The sequence below is a fragment of the Lygodium microphyllum genome, chromosome 12 (genome assembly GCF_053477565.2).
Source record: "Lygodium microphyllum isolate KBCC chromosome 12, Lygodium_microphyllum_v1.1.10, whole genome shotgun sequence".
Taxonomy (NCBI): domain Eukaryota; kingdom Viridiplantae; phylum Streptophyta; class Polypodiopsida; order Schizaeales; family Lygodiaceae; genus Lygodium; species Lygodium microphyllum.
This window is the reverse complement of record NC_141146.1, coordinates 39,675,724-39,690,540: the sequence shown is the minus strand read 5'-3', so window position 1 is coordinate 39,690,540 and position 14,817 is coordinate 39,675,724.

Below are 14,817 nucleotides of genomic sequence, written 5' to 3'. Positions count from 1 at the left end.
GAGGGTAATCCCATATTGATGGACTATAGACTTATGCTAGTCATGGCCTTAGGCAGAGGAAGGGATAGAGGCCTAGGAGGAGCTCAGAAAAATAGGAGCACATAGCATGTTGGATGTGTGGCTATCTAAGGCATATCTCATATCTCTACCCTAAAAAGGAGCAAGAAAAGAGAGAGAAGGTTGACTTGAGGTCTTCAAAATGCAAAGTCACACACCTGTTTGCCAATTGCCCTAGGCAAAAACCTTCTACTAGCTCAGCAATCATACCATCTGTGCCGCTTGGACTCTTTTGTATTGAGTCACTTGACAATGATACCACACCTATCCCTATAAATGTCATGATACAAACTCAAACAAAGCAGGCCGATATCTCATTACCTAGACCTAGCAACCTGGATGCATCTCTATAGGGAACAAGAGTCAGTGACGATAGAGGAAAAAGAGAATGGAGGAAAAATAACACTCAAGATAGAGAGTGAGACCAGTTAACAAAAGGAAAACAGGTAACTCATGCTGAAGTAGAAACATTTTCTCCTAGGATGAGAAAAAAGGGAAGTGCTAGGGTTGGAGAGTATCTTGACCCCAACCAACAGCTAAGGGCTACAAAGGATAAGGTTAAGGAATGGATAAGAAAGTACAAGCTCACTTGTAAGAAATTGAACCTATTATTGAGGACAGGAGAAATGAGCTCTCAACCACAAGCCCATCAATCTATCTGATACATATTTGAGAGTAAGAGAGGCAACACCACCGCATGAATAGCTGCACAGGCATAATGAGGGTGACACGGCTAGATAAACGACTCAAGGGCATTGGCAGGGAACCCTTGATGCTAAGGAGGGACAGATGGATGGAAAATTGCTAACCACACTAATAATAATTATTGTGACATTGTCATTGGGAGAATTTCTTAGGCAAAACTCTACACTTTGGCAAGAATTGAAGTGATGGGTAGAATATAGTAATGAATATAAACCACAAGACTTCCTGTTCGCGATGCTGTGATACACATACTAAGCCTAATGATGAGTCCAATGTCTAAGTCCCCACAAGTGAATACCTTTTGGGAGGGCATTGAGATGCATGTAGTTTTACTTATCATTGCCTTAGAAAATATTATGTGAAGGGGGATAGTAGACATAGGAGCATGGGTTAGTGTACTTAGTCACACAATCTGGCAAACTTGAAGAAACCCACTGGTGGAAACCACATGGTTCAATGTCACTCTAGCGAATGGGATAAATGTTAGACCTCTCGAAGTCTTAAAGGATTGGCCTCTAAAGATAGTGAGAATTCAATTCTCTATGAACTTCATAGTCATGAAGAGAGTGGATTATGATATCTTGCTAGGTAGGCCTTGGATGAGGAATGCCAAAGTGATAGAGGATTGGGATAATGGTCTAATATTCTTGGGCAATAGACTAGAAGAAAGTAGTCAGAGTAGTAGAGATGGACACTTGGAAAACCTCACTAGTGGACTTAGATGTCATCTCTACCCTCTTTCTACTAAAGGGTGACTTGAGGTCTAGAAGTGATTTTAGACTTGTAATGAGGTACATTCCTTATCCCACAACCATTGATCTCCAGATCTTAGAGGATGATGTTGAGATGATAAGCTTAACACAGGCGGACATTAATGATGGACCCCTGGTTAGATGGGTCCACACATCTACACTTAGCATATCGGTGGTCATTATGACTCTCACATGGCCACTGACTCATTACTTATTATATTCAGGTTCTTACTCCTATTTACAGCTGGCATAGTTATAGTGCTAGTCGACTAGTGTAGTCAGTTATGCATTGTTTGATTTAGTATGCCACTTTTCTTTATGTTTTATCTTATCTATAATTTGTGTACATTGTAAAGTGTGTGGAAGAAGAAGAAAAAATCAGTAAGAAAACGTTTTGGCCTTCATCTCTCTTCTTGTCTCTTGAGTGAGCTTCTCCTTGTGCATTCTGTGTGTGTTCAGCGCAGCATCTTGAGCAAGTCCCCCCACCACGCGATTCTTGACATGGTATCAGAGTTGCACCACTGATTGAGGCTGGTTTTGAAGGCTAAAGAAAAGGAGAGGAGCCAAGGATTCGAGCAAGCAAGCAACGGGTAAGAAGCTCTTCCATTCTCTACTTCTTTTCTTGGACAGTGCTTTTGGAGGCACCGGAAGCAGGGCAGAGCAAGAATCTCAAATTGCAGTGAGATTTGGTGTGCGCAAAGAGTGTTGTGTATTCTGCAAACAAGCCCTGTTACAGATTTCAGATCTGTAAGTTCAAAGGTGTTTACCAGCGAATAAACACAAGGTTTATCTACAAACTGGTTGCAGATTGCATGTATTGTTTAGTAGACAGTGAAAAAGGTTGTCTGGTATATTATTGTGCACTACAGGTCGAGGATTGCAGAATATTTGCTTGCTGTTTGGTATTAGTTTTGTGATAATGGCAGAGAACAGTGGAAACCCCATCATTGAGAAGCTTGACAAGAACAATTATCCTTCATGGAAGTTCCGTATCAAAAACTTCCTTGTTGGAAAAGGCCTCTACAAGTTTGTTTCAGGTGAAGAAAAGGAGCCGGAGGTGAGTGATCCTCCAACTGCAGAAGAGACAAAGACACGGAAGGAATGGAATGCAAAAGACAAAAAGGCCATGTATTGGCTTTCAGCAGTAATTGACAATAATATGCTGGGACATATTAGAAATGCAGAGAATTCATATGCAGCTTGGACCATACTTGAAAGTATGTTTTTCGTAAATACAAAGGCACGAAAAATTCAACTCAAGCAAGAGTTGAATACATTGAAGAAAGGGAAGATGTCTATCAATGAGTATGCACTGAAGGTAAGAAGCATTGCAGATGCCTTGGCAGCGATTGATGCAATGCCCGATGATGATGATCTGATGTCGCCTACCTTGGGTGGACTTAACAATAAAAATGCTTGGAAGTCTTTTGTAACTTCCATATATATTAAAAAGCCATTTTCAGATTTCGATGAGTTTGTCTCCCTTATGATCACTGAAGAGATCAACATGCAGAGTGAGACATCTGAAAAAAGTGGTGAACAGGTCCAAGCTTTCTACTCCAGTTTAGAAAGAGGACGTGGTAGGTCCTCTTCAAGAGGCCGTGGTACAAGATGTGGTAGTGATAACCAGCAAAACATATTGAATCAGCAATTTGGCTATATGCAGGTTTCAGGAGATTATGGTAACTTTAGAGGTAGGGGGAGCCTTAGAGGAAGAGGTGGATGGCAGAACAGAGGTTCTAACAACTTTGGTATTGTGTATCACTACTGTGGCAAAACAGGTCATATTGCAGCCCAATGTTATGCTAAGAAAGATGATATTCGCAGTGGTAAGTTGCAGCAAGGAAACTATGCATCGTCTTCACGACAAAATGAAGACAAAAATGAACGTCTGTTTGTTATGCAGCATATGCTGAATGTTGTTACAGGAAAGGGAACACATGATTATGTTTGGTATGTTGATTCAGATGCATCCAATCATATGACCAGCCATGCAGAATGGTTTGGAGAGATGCATGATTTGTAAAATATAGGTTATGTGCAACCCCATCACTTATCATTCACCCAACCACATTGGAAGCAGTATCCGCCACCTACCTTTTCCACCTAGCAGCCGACCTAACTAGCCACTATGTCCCACTGCAGTGCCATGGGACTGGCACTTGGCTAGGAGGGGGGTAATGTTATCGTGCAGCACAGAGGAACAGAGAATGGAAAAAATGAAAATAGCAAAAAAGGCGCAAGAAATAAGCAGAAAAAGGCGCCTTGACTGGTAACTAGTCTCTTAAAAATTTAAATGTTCAAGCACGACCCTCAGAAAGCCTCGGTGTTGGCCCGAGACAACAAAAGAGAAAAAGGGCGTACCATTAAAATGTGGGACTGCCCCCGAATCTTTGTAAAAGAGTGCCAGGCTTGCTCCTGTGCAAAGTGTACGCACTAATTGGGAATATGATAAATTAGAATGGTGGGAAATGGGAAAAAAGGGCCTAGGCTACGGCCGGCCATGTAAAAGAGGGAAAAGGGGATGACCGCCCAAAAAGGATTTAGGGCTTTGTATATAAAGTTGAAAAGTGAATGAGAAGCTCATTCTTTGGTGTGTGGCAAAAAGAGTCTTTTTCTTCCTCTCTTCTTCTCTCCTTCTTGCTTGTGTGTGCTCTTGAGAGAGGGAGTGTGAGAGTGTGAGGGAGTGAGTGTGTGTGAGAGTGAGGGATCAAGAGGGTGAAGCTCTTCACCATCTCCTCTCCTCTTCTTCCCTTCTCTTCTCTTTTCTTCTCTTTCACGCGCAGCTATGGAGGATGAAGCTTGGAGATGGAGGAGCCTTGAGGATGCTTGAGCTAGCATCCAAAATCGTGGAGCTACCGGAGTGCAAGAGAGAGGAGGATACTCTATCGAGTATCAAGGTAAGCTCACTACACTCGTAGGATCGACGGCGCGTCGGCTAGGTGAGAGATAGCCATTAGAGCTCGCTTGGAACGCTTGAAACAATAATCGGTCCATGGGTCTTGGCGGTTGAGCGAAAGCTCCCACACTATGCTTAGTCTTGGCCTTGGTTACACAGCATGACCTGGACTTATACCAGATGGATGTCAAGACGGCTTTTCTACATGGGGACTTGTATGATGAGATTTACATGGAGTAGCCTAAGGGCTTTGCAGACTTTGGCAGGGAACACCTAGTGTGCAAGCTCAAGAAGAGTCTATATGGCTTGAAGCAGGCACCTAGGGAATGGTACCATAAGTTTGATGTGTTCATGCAAACACAGGCCTACAACCACAATGCTATGGATCCATGCTTGTACATGAAGAAAGCTTATGACAGTTCTTTACTAATTTTGGTACTCTATGTGGATGACATGCTTTTAGCAGGGACGACTCATGAGGAGCTAGATGCTCTTAAGGCTCAGCTCAAAAAGAGCTTTGAGATGAAAGATCTGGGACATGCCTCTCATATACTTGGTATGTGCATTACGCGCGATAGATCTCAGTGACTACTCTATCTGTCACAGAGGAAGTATATTCATAAAGTCTTTGAGTGCTTCCGCATGTAGGATGTTAAGCCTATTGGATGTTCATTACCTTCTCATGTGAAGGCTTCACAAGCCGATTGTCTGTAGACAGATGAGTAGAGGGCTGAGATGGCCAAGATTCCTTATGCATCAGCCGTGGGCAGTCTTATGTATGCCATGATAGCCACCCGTCCAGATATTGCTCTTGTAGTTGGGGTTGTGGCATGTTATATGGCTACACCTGGCAAGAAACATAGGGATGCCATGAAAGGTATCATGAGGTACCTGAAGGGCACAACAGATATGTGTCTTTGTTATGGTAGCCAGGATATAGGAGTCGTGGGGTACACTGACTTTGATTATGCAAGACATGCAGATAGTAGAAAGTCCACTTTTGGATATGTGTTCACTTATGCTGGAGGGGCTATCTCTTGGATGTCTAGGGCACAGAAGTGTACGGCCATTTCTACAATAGAGGCTGAGTATATTGCAACCATAGAGGCTTGTAAGGAGGCTATCTAGTTAGGCTGTTTGATTACAGACCTTAGTATGACACATGCTGTGTCTGCATTGCATTTGAATTCTATGAGTGCCATTTAGTTGGCCAAGAATCCATTCTTCCATGCGAAGACAAAACATATTGAGGTGAGGTATCACTTCATTTGTGAGGTCGTTGAGGATAGATCTGTTGACCTTGTTAAGATTCCTACTAAGCAGAATCTTGCAGACTTGCTCACGAAGAGCCTCATTACTGAGCCCTTTGCCTTTCTTAGGAGATTGATGGGCATTGGATGAGATGACGTCTTTTCCCTCATCCTGTTGTACATGTATACATGTTGTACTGCCTTTTCCTTTTTCTTTCTCTCACTAAGGTAGATTCACCTTTAAGTGGGAGATTGTTGGGGATAAAGGTACCTTCATCTAGCTGCCCATGTATTACTACACTGACAGTACCTACCACCGCACACTGCAGGTGGTGGACACCCATCACAATCACTTATTCTTTATTCTTTTAGTGACATTTTGAATAAAGGAAGGCCCGGCCACACATTGTGGTTGTTGGAGTTCCCATTTTGTGTCTCTCTCCCTTCTTGCTCTTGCTCTCCGCCATAGCTCATTTCTAAGCAAGCTTCAATCCTTCTCACCTTTCAATATCAAGGGAAGTTAATTGCACTTAGTTGTGTATGGCTTATTCATTGATAGAGCAATCGGTTAGGGGTTATGAATAGCATAATTGTGAAAAATAATAACATTAGTAATTGTGCATACAAGTATTAAGTAAATTTTGTATAGAATCACTATTTGATCCCAAGGGGGAGAGTGAATATGAGATGGGATTATTATCGCTTCTATTCTTGTATTGTTTGGAAAAAATACAATTATTTTTGTTGGTTGATTGAACAACACCCTAAATGCTTTTTGCAATCAATTGATTGTTGCATTTGTGATTTGGATAAATATTCCAAGTACTTGTGTTGAATGGTAAAAGCATAACAAAGGTTAGTAATGACAAGTAGCTATGGGAAATAAAGGAATGTTTCATTAGAAGATGATATTAGGTTGATTGCCTCGATTATGCTTGATTCTTAATTGAATTAATTAAGGAAGGATATTTTACATGGGTGGATCATCTCCAAGATCACACCATGGATTACCCTGAGAGGGCACTACTCGATTCACGGGCCAAAGGTCAAGTGATGAAAAGGCTAACCACGGAAGTTGTGTCTGACTCCTAGGTTGCTTGGTGTTAGTGGAGCTTTGGACACCCCTTACCTAGACCAGAACGGAATTGTTGACTACCATGAGCCCAACGTCTAGGGTGTTGGAAGATCCTATTCTAGAATAAAGGATGGAAATTATAGTGCCATGTGATTTTGACCAAGTGCTTCTGTTAGACAAAAGGGATACATAATTTCTCCTGTATGGGCAGGAGACAAAGATTAACTTAAAGATAAATTAAGGAACTTGTTTGTCAAAATGTCTGCTTACTTTGTTTTTGTGTCTATGTTGTAAATTATGCGAACAAACCCTGTTCCCTAAAAGGCGTAATTAATGAAGTTGATTTTAAATGTCACACATAAATGTGGTAGGATCTAATTAGAAAACTAAAGCTATCAAGGGAAGTGGGTGGGTGGAATCCTCGATGGGTCTGTTTTACGACAGGGTGGTCCTAGAGAACTGGGAGGTTTCTCGCCGTTTGACTTTAGGTATTGTTAAGTTAGAACCCGATTCACGCCATTTTAGGGGACCGGAATGGGACTATGCCGCTCTACGGGCAGAGAGGTTGAGTGGCGCATTCCTCTCATTTCCCATTCTCTTTGAACCAAGTGCGGTATGGATCTGCTTCAGATTAGGTATCTCTGCGTAAAGTAGGATGTCAAAAACCCAATGCTAGAATGCTGTTAGGAGACCTTGGCCCTAAGAACCTGTTGACATATCGAGCTCCACTCGTGATACGCCAGGGTGACCGTTGTGCATTTATGTCACCGACGTGTTAGTTGCAGACGCGGTTGGTACACCGCCCCTGAATAATAGCTACACGATAGCTATCCTTATCTACTCTAGTTTGTGGCTCAGTTAGTATGCCACCTTAGTTAGTTGAGTTTGGTTTGAGACCCATATATACAGGGTTCTTCTATTTCTTTGTAAGAGAGTTCATTTGGCTTATACAACTAAGAAGAGGAAAACTGTTTTCAGCCTCCACCCTTGTGTGTATTCCCCCATTGTGCAAGCAAGATAGCTACAAGTGAGACTCCTTCCTTCTCTCCCACAATCTTGACATGGTATAAGAGCCTTGTTCGTGGTAAGGAGCTCAAGAAAGCAAGCCAAGCTCGCGGTGTTCTGGTAAGAGGAGCAGTGTTGCTTTCATTTTCTGTTTTGGGAGCAGATCTCTGCAGGTAGCACAGCCGGAAAGTGCAGGAGTGCATTGTCTCAGGTTGAGACGCCCTTCGCGGTGAAGCAAGAGGGCAGTATATGCTGCGGGAAAGAGCTTTAGCTTTTGGCGACCCTGTTTTTTTGATTTGAGGCCATTTCGGGGCCTGTTTTGGAGGCGGAAGTTTTCTGCACGCACTCAGGAAACGTCCCAGTTTTATGCTGTGCAGCCACTGTTCTATAGGTCGGTGAATAGTTACTATAAAAATTGCATTGTATGCTTGTGCGCAGAGACATTGGGAGTTACAGAATCATCCCTGTTGCCTGTTGATGCAAAATTGTCACTAGGAAGTGACTGTGTGGTCAAATACCACTTTCGCCAGTTTTGCAGATTTTCCCTTGTGAGAGTAAAGCTGTGGTTTTTGCAGTGACAGAATTTTTTGCAGTCTTCTGTAATGGCATCTGATTCTCTTTCACAGATTGTCACTGAAAAGCTTGACAAGAACAACTTCCAAGCATGGAAGTTTAGAATGACGAATTTCCTTATGGGAAAAGGATATTGGGAATTTGTTGCAGGAAATGAAGAAGAACCAGTTCTTCCTGATGTTCCCAATCAACAGCAAATGCAGGCATTTAAAGCATGGCATGAGAGAGCCAGGAAAGTTATGTACTGGCTGTCTATCAACATTTCAGACTCTATGATTGTGCATATTCAGGATGCAAGTACGCCAAAGGAGGCATGGGATACTCTGTCAAAGATGTATAGCACAAATACGCAAGCCAGGAAAATGCAGCTCAAGCAAGAGTTGCACAATGTGCAAAGAGAGAATATGAGCATCAATGACTACCACATGAAGGTGAAGAAGATTGCAGATACACTTGCTTCCATTGGGTCGCCAGTGGAAGATGATGATTTAGTTTCTGTGACCTTGAATGGTCTAGGAAAGGATTATGCGCAGTTTCGGACATCCATTTCCGTCCGTGAAAGATTTCCTGATTTTGAAGAGTTGATTGCTCTTCTAATTTCTGAGGAACAGAGAAATGGTGGTGCATCTTCTTCAGGAGGAACTTCAAAAGAAGCTGTCTTCTACTCAAATGCTGGAAGAGGTAGAGGCAGAGGTAGAGGAGGTCGATTTGGAGGCCGTGGTAGAAATCAGAATATGCAGCAAACTCAAGAAAACCAGTCCTATGCAGGAGGACGTGGTAACTCTAGAGGCAGGGGGAGCCAAAGAGGTCGTGGTGGATGGCAAAGAGGCCAAAATACAAACAGTAATGTTGAATGCTACTACTGTGGTAAAATGGGTCATATAGCTAAAGACTGCTATAAAAAGCAGAATGACATCATGAATGGAAAACTGCAACAAGGGAATTATGCATCTTCTAGTAGACAGGGTGATGACAGAAATGAGCATTTGTTCATGGTGCAGCACATGAACAATTCTATGACAAGTGCAGAAGAAAGAAATGATGTATGGTATGTTGACTCAGGTGCATCAAACCACATGACAGGTCATGCAGAATGGATGGAGGATGCAAGGAAAATGGAAAAACCAGGATTTGTGGAGACTGGTGATGATACTGCACATCCTATTGTGCAGATTGGAAAAATTCCCTTGTCTATGCAGGATGGGAAAAAGAAATACCTGTCCGATGTATTTCATGTCCCGAATATCACCAAGAATCTGGTTTCTGTTGGTCAAATGGTTGAGCAGGGCTTGCAGGTCAGATTTAATCCTCATGGATGCTTTGTTGAGGATATGAAAAATAAAGGTCGCTTGATAGCAAAAGGAAATAAGAAGGGCAGAATGTTTACATTGGATGCAGACATGCCTGAATTGAGTGCAGCAATGTATGCACATGGGACTGGTGTAGTTGCAAATATTGATATCTGGCATAAACGCATTGGTCATGTTAATGTACAGCGACTTAAATCAATGCAGGCCCAAAATATTGTTGCAGGATTGCCTAAGTTCAAGGTTGCAGAAATGCATAAGGTATGTGAAGCCTGTCAGTTTGGAAAACAGGCAAGGAAACCATTTCCTAGACATGTTCAAGAGAGTCAGAAGCCATTGGAATTAATCCACTCTGATGTGTGGACTACTAAAGCTGCATCTCTTGGAGGCTGTCATTATTTTGTCAGTTTTATTGATGACTATAGCAGAAAAGTTTGGGTGTATTTTATGAAAAAGAAAAGTGAAGTTTTTGGGCATTTCAAAACTCTTAAAGTTATGGTTGAAAAAGAAACAGGTCTGTAGATAAAATGCCTAAGGTCAGATGGAGGGGGAGAGTACCTCTCAAATGAGTTTGCAAGGTTCTTGCAGGAGCATGGCATAAAGCAGCAATATTCATGCAGTCATACCCCACAGCAAAATGGAATTGCAGAAAGAAAAAACAGACATATTGGAGAGGTGTCTCGTGCCATGCTCAATGAAAAAGACCTGCCAGATTTTTATTGGGCTGAAGCAGTTGCTACAGCAGTCTACATAATGCACAGGACTCCCACTGCAGCAATACATGGAATGACTCCAGAGGAGAGGTATACTGGTAGGAAACCAGATATTTCTCATTTGAAAATTTTTGGTTGCATTGCCTATGTACATGTGCCAGATGAGCTGAGATCCAAGTTGGATCCAAAAGCTGAGAAGTGCATCTTTATTGGTTACTCTCTGCAGCAAAAAGGGTATAGATGCTATAACCCTTCTACTCGTAAGTTTACAGTGAGCAGAGATGTTGTTTTTGATGAGATGAGTAGCTGGTATAAACCAGTAAATGTGATTGATGATGTAGATGCACAAAATGGTAATGCTGCACAGAATTCACAGCAGCAGTCACAAAATATTAGTGGACCTGGAGCGTCCTCTAGTAGTGATTCACATTCTTCGCCATGGACAGGCAGATTGAGATCAGGAGAATCTTCTCAAAGTAATGCAGATAGTGGTATGCAGGTATCACGAAAAGGAAAAGAGAAGGTTGATCAGCCCATGTTTGATGTGAATGCAGGTCACTCTTATGTGGATGGAGAATCCAGTGGCTCAGAACAGAGCATTGATGATGAGTTGGGTATTCCTTCTATTGTTACACCTGGAGTAAGGAAAACTAGGGATGTTTTGAGAGCACCTGGGAGTGAACCCACTTTGCGCAGGTCTACCAGAGTTAGGTATCCTGTGGATAGGCTGAAATATGATGGATTTACAGCCATTCACTATGCATATATGGTCAAGGTGATACAGGAACCAGAACCCACTTCTTTTGAGCAAGCCATGGGAAACGAAAAATGGGAGAAAGCCATGGATGAAGAAATGGATGCCTTGGAAGCAAACACTACATGGGAATTGGTGCCTTTGCCTAAAGGTAAGAATGCAATTGGCTGTAAGTGGGTTTATAAGGTGAAGCACAATGCTGATGGTTCTGTGAACAGATACAAGGCAAGATTAGTAGTCAAGGGGTATGCACAAACATATGGCATTGACTATGAAGAAACATTCAGTCCAGTTGCAAGGATGGCAACCGTAAGAGCAGTCATTGCTATGGCTGCATCAAAGGGATGGTCTTTACATCAGATGGATGTAAAGAATGCCTTCTTGCATGGTGATTTGCAAGAAGAGGTCTATATGGAGCAGCCACCAGGTTATGTGCATGCTGTTCATCCTGAGTTTGTTTGCAGGTTGAAGAAAGCTTTGTATGGCTTGAAGCAAGCACCTAGAGCATGGTCTGACAAGATAGGACAGTATCTTGTCACTATTGGCTTTCAGATTTCCAAGGCAGATTTCTCACTTTATGTGAGAAAAACAGAGAAATGTATTATGCTACTTGTCATTTATGTTGATGATTTGATTATGACAGGTGACAGTGATGAAGATATCCTTCATGTGAAAATGCTATTGAAGCAGAAGTTTGAGATGAAGGATTTGGGAGAGCTGCGTTATTTCTTGGGCATTGAGGTGATTAGATCACCAAGTGGGATACAGCTCTTGCAAAGACAGTATGGATTGGACATGCTGTCCAAATATGGGATGACAGGCTATAAGCCTATTTCAGTTCCCTTGGAGCAGAATGTGAAGCTGAGTGCAGATGCAGGTGAGCTTCTGGAAGACCCTACTATGTACAGACGCATAGTAGGAAGCTTGATTTATATGACTATTACCAGGCCAGATTTGAGCTATGCTGTTGGATTGGTAAGTCAGTTTATGCAGGCTCCAAGGAAACCACATTTGGATGCGGCTAGACGCATACTCAGGTATGTGAAGTCCACATTGCAGTATGGACTATTTTATGAGACTGGGGTTCAGATACAGTTGCATGAATACACTGATGCTGATTGGGCTGGTAGTATTTCTGATAGACGATCTACCAGTGGATATGTGTTCTCTTTTGGGAGTGCTGCAGTCACTTGGAGCAGCAAGAAACAGCCTACAGTTGCCTTGTCGAGCACAGAGGCTGAGTACAGGGGTGCAGCAATGGCTGCATGTGAGGTAGCTTGGTTGCATAAGCTACTTTATGATATGCATCAGTCTACAGATGGGCCAGTTGTCATTTATTGTGACAACATGAGTAGTATACACTTGGCAAATAACCCAGTCTATCATGCTAGAACAAAGCACATTGAGGTGCATTATCACTATGTGCGAGAGAGGGTTTTACTAGGTCTTATTGATCTAGTTTATGTCAGCACAGAGGATCAGGTAGCTGACATATTCACGAAGGCATTGGGCGCAGAGAAGCTGCGCAAGTTCAGAGACCTGCTTGGTGTGCAGGAATTGGGATTGAGCTCGAGGGGGAGTGTTGACATATCGAGCTCCACTCGTGATACGCCAGGGTGACCGTTGTGCATTTATGTCACCGACGTGTTAGTTGCAGACGCGGTTGGTACACCGCCCCTGAATAATAGCTACACGATAGCTATCCTTATCTACTCTAGTTTGTGGCTCAGTTAGTATGCCACCTTAGTTAGTTGAGTTTGGTTTGAGACCCATATATACAGGGTTCTTCTATTTCTTTGTAAGAGAGTTCATTTGGCTTATACAACTAAGAAGAGGAAAACTGTTTTCAGCTTCCACCCTTGTGTGTATTCCCCCATTGTGCAAGCAAGATAGCTACAAGTGAGACTCCTTCCTTCTCTCCCACAATCTTGACAGAACCTAGATTTTCAGTCGATCCTAGTGAGTTCGGCCGTGAACGTTCTGTTGCAAGGCGGACTCAACACAATACTAGTGAGTTTGGGAATCTCCCAATTCCCATTTTTTGAATACTAAAAAGGTGGCACTCGGATAACATGCCCATAAGTTTCTCAAAACTATATAATGTGACCTATCATTGGAAAATGCTAAGATTCGTTTCTCAATGGACCATTAAAAAGTACTTGACAGGCCGGCAGGTTACAATTAAAGGTTGTGTTAAAAGGTATACCATTATCCCTTGTTATTAGATACACCCTAACTTGGGAAAGTAAACAATGAGAGAAAGGGGGGAACTCCAAATAGATTAAGAATCCCAAGACCTATTGGTTATCCAAATCCAATAGAGTGACAATGATCTAATCCCTAAAAACACAAGAATGAATTATTCTAAGTTTAAGAAGGATGAATGGTTAACTAAATGGCTGTTAGGATTTATTTTGTCTTGAAAATATGATTATGAAAAGGCTCGTCTTCAAAGGCATAAAGTCAAAGATCCTTGTTGGCAATTATTGTCACCAATTCTTGGTTGTTGGGACACTTGGTAATGACATTTGCATGTTCCAACCAAGCAAACCTTCTAAGGAAGGTTTCACTACCATGCCTCCCTAAGGCCATTGCTATGCTACCATTATTTTTGCTAAGTTAATAATATTAGCAAGGAATAGGTACTAGAGCACTAGGCAATAATTGGGGTCAATGAGGCTCCCCCCATGGAGGAGTAATTTGCTCCTAGGTAGCTTGAGAACTAGTGGGTCTTTGGTCTTAATGCATGGTTGGTCCTAGAGTGGAGAGTGAAGTCTCTATGAGCATAACACAACACCAATAAGAGGATTCTAATCGAGATCAAGGTGTTAGTCCAAAAGGACATTGGTGATTTGAATGCTTTCTCAAAAGAGAGCCAATTTTACAAAGTTTTTGTTTATAAAATGCTAACTTAAAGGGTTATTTGACTTATCTTCATGTACATGGATAAAGAAATGCGACACAATAAACCCCGTCTAATTGATTAAAATAAGAAATTTGGATTTGTTTGTTGAACAATGTGTCAATATACCCTACTTAAAAAACTAAATACTACTTTGGGAGTGTGTATAGAAAGTGGTTGGACTCTCCCTTGATAGGAGTCCGAATGACTAGGTGGACCCAATTAATTGAGTAATTTTCCTTTGCAAATAACATATAAAATTAAATTTGCAACAATAGAACATAAAATTATCTTGTTTTTAGGGAAAATGAGTGGTACAATACTAGTAAGTTGTTGTCTAGGATGACCTTCATGATTTGCCGTTAAATGTAGGCCATGCTTGCCATTGTGGGGTAGTTCAAAAAGCTATTTGATTTTGCAGGACTATACACAAATGCACAAATATGCATATATACACACATGTATGCATAATATGTACATACTTGCTCATATATACATAAAAATATATGAGAGAGAAAACTTAGAGAGTGAGAGAAAATATATATACACTTATAAAACATGTACTTACAAACATGCACACACACACATATTATATACATGCAATGTATACACATATATAGACACTTGAGTAAGTTACTCATGAATATATGTGTGCATCACATGGATTCAAAATAAGGTATTTTTAAAATACCATTTTAATACATTTTTTACATATAGAAGGTTGTAATATAAAGGGGTTATTTATAGATTGAATATAAAAGGGTTATGTATTATTTAGAAAAATTTCACAGATAAGGATATTTATAAATAGGCCCTGAACACACG